At 34.4% G+C, this 5,440-nt stretch overlaps 1 protein-coding gene and 1 pseudogene across 1 annotated transcript in view; both read right to left on the reverse strand.

The window, feature by feature from the left end:
- Nucleotides 1-5,440, reverse strand: part of GRM5 (glutamate metabotropic receptor 5) — a 418,657-nt gene that overhangs the window by 101,911 nt on the left and 311,306 nt on the right. The window lies entirely within an intron of this gene.
- On the reverse strand, nucleotides 2,273-2,391 carry LOC111741978 (annotated as a pseudogene).

Consider the following 5,440-nt stretch of genomic DNA (forward strand, 5'->3'; position numbering starts at 1 on the left):
ATCCAATAAACTCTGAATAATACTGTCGGTTCAACCTTTTAAAGTGTGATTTTGATTAAATCGGTTTCTTGCTCAAAAATCTTCAGCAATTAATATGTAGAAGAAAATCATTCAAATCATGGCCCAGCATGCGTGATCCTTAGGAAATCGTTCCTCATTTTCATTTCCAGCCTTCCCTGTTACTACATATGACACTTTCACTCTGGTTGAACACGTTTATTCTCCATCACCTGAAGAGGCCTTTTATTTTCTCAACTCCATTCTTCATTTTCTCTAGTCTTCTAAGCTTGGAAGATTCTGCCTCAAACTCTCTCTCACAGCCCAACCAAACTTCAGAACTCAATTCAAATGCTAACTATCTTTAAGCCCTAATCTCCCCAGACACAAGCATTCTCTACCTTCTGTACTGCCTAGAGCTCTTCAGGCCCATTTTACTTGTTTTCTAATTAACATGTGTAACCTCATAATAAAGGTATCTCTGGATAAATTGAAGGAAGGGATCAGCCACTAGCTAATCTCTGCATCCTCTGTTACAATCCTTAAACAAGCTCAGAATCTCCTTAATGGATATTCAAACAAAATGATATTTTGATAAAGAAGATACAATAGAAATTTTATAAATGCCCTGAATTTCTATCAATATTTTATTTTTTGAAAAGAAATTATGTGCCACTTAGGTCATATTTAGTATCTACTCCGATTGTCATGAAGCTAAGCCTTGAAATAATCAGTGAAATATTTTGAAAGCAACTGCTCAAATATTCTGAATGTATTCCAAAAATTGAATTGAGTAGGTCAGTGAGAATCACCATGGTAACAGATGGATCCTCTAATTCTTGTATTCACTTTGGAGGAGAGTAGCATTTACACATCGCAACAAAGTTCTGGGAGCTGCTGCTCATCAGCCGTAGTAGCAAGTCAAGGTAATTACCATACCTTTCATGACAACTCTCAAGTTTCTAGTACCTTCATACAATGAAAGGTTATTTCTTGCTCACATCACAGTCTGATGTAGATTGTGGAACTGTCTTGAGTCTTCCAGGTGACTCAGGGAACCAAGCTCTATCACATGACTTGTGAATTAGAATGCTGCCATTATTGTCCGTATACAAACAGAAGCCCTCTTCATAATGGACTTTTCTACTCCAGCCTTACTTTCTCACTTGCTCAGGCTATTCTCTCTGTTTGGCCCCTCCTCTCCACTTATCCACAACATATCCAAAGCTGTCCCTTCCAAATACCCTTGGGTACCCTGACCTGCACTGGTTTCTCCTATCCATAGACTTCCATGACTCTTTCTAGTTGAGTCATACCTTCCAGCAAAGCTTTAAACCCAAGAGACCACGTGGAAGAGTGAAAAGAGCATGGACTGTGGGGTCAGATTGAATTCAAGTACTTGCAGGGCAACTCGTCCTGGGAAAACTATTGAACCTCTCCAAGCTTTAGTTTCCTATTGAACAAAATAGTTATACTACTACTACCCAATAGAATTGGGGAATAATGATACAACTTTACTTGAATTTCTCTGCTACAATGCCTGGCATATAGAAGCACTCAATAAATGAAGGTAATTAAAAATACTCACTGCTTCTACTGCTACTGCCAGGATCCAAGCCATTATCTCTCATCTTATTACTGCAATAGCCTTCTAATTATCTCCCCGATTTCTTTTTTTGCCTACATTTACCATTTATTCTTAACATGACAGTCAAGTGGTCTTTAAGAAAAGCCAGTTCAAGTCCTTCCTTTGTCCAAATCAACTAATGATTTTATGTTTCACATTAGTAAAAGCCAAGGTCAATACAATACTAACAAGATTCTACAAGATCTCACCCTCTTACCTCTTTGCCATCATCTCCTAGTACTTTCCCCCAACTTCCTCTGCTACAGCCATACTAGCTTTCCATCTGTTTCTTCAAGTATGACAACTAACACCCCTCTCTGGACTTTGTACCTGTAATTTCCTACTCCTTACATCATCTTCCTCTATGTCCACCTGGGTTACTCCCTCACCTCCTCCTAGGGTTTACATAAAGTCATTTTCTCGGTAAGGTCATTCCTGACCATCCTATCTAAATTACATCCTCCCTAACATTCTAAATCATGCTTCCTGCCCTAATTTTTTAGCAGTCATCACCACATAATAGAATACATAATTTACTTGTCTATTTTTTTTTTTTTTTAGGCAAGGCAACCCTTGGTTGACCTCACAGATTTCAAGGACCTTGTTGGCTTACAATACCTTTAATTTTTAATTTTTTTAAATTTTTTATGCCTACAGCACCTGGTCTTCCTAGGTGGTCTCCCATCCAAGTACTAACCAGGCCCGACCTTGCTTAGCTCCCAAGATCAGACAGGATAGGGCTTGTTCAGGGTGGCATGGCTGTAGACTTACTTGTCTATTTTGTTTTAACCCGTCTGCCCTAACAAAAATATAAACTCCATGAAGGCAGGTATTTTTGTGTGTTTTGTTTAATGCTATGACTCCAGCACTAAAAATATCTGTATCTATATGTATCTATATGTCGACACACACACACATATACATACATACATATACATATATATACATATTTATATATATATAAATAAAATAAGTGGCACCTTATAGGCATTCAGTAAATATTTGCTAGAGAGACAAATAACTTACCTAGTTTTCATAACATTTATTTTATTCTTTTGTTGATACCTTGAAGTCAAGTACCAGATCATATGTTTCCCCTGGATTCCACCCCAGCATTACACAAGGTTGTAAGAGTATGATGCTTTCTGTCACCATAGATTATTTTGTATTTTCTAGAGATTTGCTACGTTGTTAGGTATGTCAATAGTTCATTGCTTTCTATTGATGAGTAATATTCCATTAGACCTATGGCTATCCAAATTTTCCAGTGACATTTGTTAAGAAACCTATGTTTTCTCCACTGAATTGCTTGAACATGTTTGTCAAAACTATTTTTCCAAATACATGTGGGTCTTTCTGAATTACCTGTTCTGTTTTATGGATCTATTTGTCTATCTTTATGCTGATACCATGCTGTTTTTATTACTCTCTTTTTCTCCTGAGTCTTAAAAATCAAGTAGTGTTAATCTGCCAAGTTTATTCTTGTTTTTCAGTTATTTTGAGTATTCTAAGGTATTTGCATTTCCATAAAAATTTTAAATCAATTTCTATTTTTAGAAGACTATGAATATTTTGGAATTTTTTGAATCTATAGATCAATTTTGGGAGAATTGACATCTTAACATTATTGAGTATTCTGATAATGTGCACACAGTGTATCTCTCCATTTATTTAAATCTTCAATTTTCTGAGTAATGTTTTCAGTATAAAGATTTGCACCTGTATTGCCAGATTTACCACTATTTCATATTTTTAATATTATTTTAAATGGTACTAGTTTTATTTTACTTTCTAATTGTTTACTGCTATTATTTAGACATACAATAGATTTCTGTATATTAATCTCATATACTGCAAACTTCATAAACTCACTAGAACTTTTTGCAGACACAATTAGATTTTCTAAATAGGCAATCATATAATTTGTTAATAAATACAATTTTACTTTATTGTTTCAAATCTGGGTAGCTTTATTTCTTTAGTTGATGTACATTTCAATGACTGAAACCTCTAGTGGTAAGAGTCAACATCCTTTCCTGATACTAGGGAGAAATCTTATTAGGTTGAAGAAATTTAGTCTATTGCTAGTTTGCTGAGAATGTATCAGAAATTAATATTAAATTTTGACATATTTAATAATTCTGTGGTTTTTAATACAATAAATTACATTGACCAATTTTGACTATTAAATCAACCTTACATTTTGGGATAAGTCCTACTTGGTCATGATATAGTATACTTTTTACATATTGTTGGATATGAATTGTTCAAGTTTTGTTTAGAATATTTACACTATGTCTATGAGGTACATTGGTCTATAGGTTTCTTTTCTTGTGATACCTTGGTCTGGTTTTAGTATCAGGGTAATGCTAGTCTTGTCGATTGCATTGGAAAGTATTCCTGCCGCTTTAATTTTCCGGTAGACTTTATGTAGAATCTCTTAAATATTTGGTAGCAATTCACCAGTGAAACCATCTGGCCTGAGCTTTCTTTGTGGAAAAAATTTTAACTACAAATTTAATTTCTTTAACAGATAAAGGACTATTCAAGTTGTCTATTTAGTGAACTTTAGTAGTTTGTGTATTTCAAAGAATTGTTTCATTTTATCTAAGTAGACAGATTTATTTGATAGAGTTGTTTTTAAAAACATTTTCTTATTTTCCTTTTCATACCTGTAGACTCTATAGTGATGCTACCTCTCTCATTTCTGATACTGGTAATTTGTGATTTTTTTCTCTTTTCCTGTTCCACCTGTTTTTTTTCCCCACTCAATTTTATTGATTTGTTTCAAAGAAACAGGCTTTAGTTTTGATTTTCTCTACTGTTTCTGTTTTATATTTCACTGAGTTTTCATTGTGATATTGCTTTGTTTCTTCTACTTACTTTAAGTTTAATTTCCTCTTATTTTCCAGATTTCTTAAGGTGGCTCTTTAGTTACTGATTTGAGATTTTCTTTCTAATATAGTCAGTTAAAGCTATAAAATTTCCCTTAAGTATTGTTTTAACTCTCTGAACTGTAAGTTTTTCCAGTTTGACTGCTGGAGACAGACAATGTTACATGTTCCATATGGGTGCCTGAAGCACTGTTCTCTCTAATTCTTCAGGGTGGTTCTTTACCAACCCTCTGAATGCATGTAGAGATCAATACTCAGCTGAATATTCTAGAGGGAGCCTCTGCAGATCTCTGGAGTTCTTTTCATGCGGCTCTTTCCTCTTTATTCCTGTACGCTGCATACTGTAGCTTTTTGGTCTCTCTGAACTCACAAAATCCTCTTCTTAACTCAGTGGGCTCACCTCATTTATTTGTCTCTTAAGAATAGCTGACATTCATTGTTTGATGTCCAATGTTGTGAAAACTGTGTTTTATATATTTTTTTCTTGTTCCGTTGTTGTTATTTCAAGCAAGAAGTAAATCCAGTCTCTATTACTTCATCTTTGTTGGAAGCAGTTTTCCATCTCATCTTCAAGTGTTTTCCCATAAATCTTTACACTGAAGGCTCATTAAAGTCCTGTGAATTAGGTATTATTTTTAACAATCAACTCCATCTCATACATGAGAAAACTGAGATTCAAAGAAGCCTAGTAGTGGCTCTGGTTCAGTTTTTTAATAGATATCTTCTAGGTCTAAATCCAATGTCTTTTTTTTATAGTGCACCCATATACCTCAAGTGACTGATTTGGCAAGCTTGTCAGGTCTCTCTTTAGTTTAGTTTAAATATTTTTTTAATACATCTTAGGTTCCAATTCTAGTGTCATAAGAGTTTGGGAACCTTCACAGTTTCTAATGCAAGGGCTTTCTTCTGGGAATCTCATTGA

Source organism: Pteropus vampyrus, unplaced genomic scaffold (genome assembly GCF_000151845.1).
Source record: "Pteropus vampyrus isolate Shadow unplaced genomic scaffold, Pvam_2.0 Scaffold84, whole genome shotgun sequence".
In the NCBI taxonomy this organism is placed as follows: Eukaryota; Metazoa; Chordata; class Mammalia; order Chiroptera; family Pteropodidae; genus Pteropus; species Pteropus vampyrus.